Genomic DNA, 1,106 nt, shown 5'->3' with positions numbered 1-1,106 from the left:
CAACTTGCACACAACAAGAAAAGATGTGGAAAAAACGTATGAGTGAGCCGGATGCATCAAGGGCAATGGGGCCTGACAAGGTATCACCATGGATTCCGTGAGAGGAAGCACAAGCACTATCTGAACCACTCAGGTCTATAACAAGTCAGTTGACTTGGGACAATTCCCAGAGATCTGGAAGACAGTGAATGTTGCTCCCGTATTTAAGAACGGAGGCAGGAAGCGTTTAAATTACAGGCTAGCATCACTTACGTGCAGACCAAATAATGTAATGGAGAATATAATCAAATGGAGAGTCGAGGAGTTTTTGGAAAAAAAGTATTTCATCATAAATAATAAATAACACGAGTTTAGAGAAGATAACTCTTGGGTTATAAACTTGTTGGAGTTTTAAGACAAAGCGACAGAAGTGAGACGGGAAAGATTCAGAAAAGAAACAGGAAAGAGAGATGGGTGGATCACCTATTATTGGACTGCGAGAAAACATTTGATAAGGCACCTCACGACTGAAGCAAAAACTTGAGGCGCAGACAGGAATTAAAGGAAATAAACTCTGGTGGATCATAGATTACATTAGGGGACGAAAACAGTGATTGTCCGAGATGCCAGAATGAATAGGAGTAACAAGCGGGTTACCGCAAGGATCAGTATTGGGACCAGTACTATTCATGGCGTATTTAAAAGACATACCAGTCGGGATTGAGTCAGATGTATCCCAGTTTGCTTATGATGTAAAGATAATGAGGAGAATAACATCCAGTGAGAATAACAAAAGGATGTGAATGGATCTGTACAAACTGTAAGATTGGTCAGTTACGTGGTTACTTGAATTCAATACCAGCAACCACAAAGTTATGAAGATTATGAAAGAGGCAAGAAAACCGGATACTGAGTATGGCCTTGGGGAACAGAGACCGCAGACCTCGCTCAAGGAGAAAGACTTAGAGGTGACCAAACTTCTGAGCATATCGCCGAAGGAACACATCAGGTGAATAAACTCTGCAGCCAATGCTCCTTTATTAAATCTAAGAAATATCAGTAAAGTTTCATACAAGGCTTTGTGTATTTTGCAACATATGTTAGGCAAATTTTGAAAGTTAAGATAC

The sequence above is a fragment of the Cherax quadricarinatus genome, chromosome 36, assembly GCF_038502225.1.
Source record: "Cherax quadricarinatus isolate ZL_2023a chromosome 36, ASM3850222v1, whole genome shotgun sequence".
NCBI classification, from domain to species: Eukaryota; Metazoa; Arthropoda; class Malacostraca; order Decapoda; family Parastacidae; genus Cherax; species Cherax quadricarinatus.
This window is presented reverse-complemented; position numbering follows the sequence as displayed.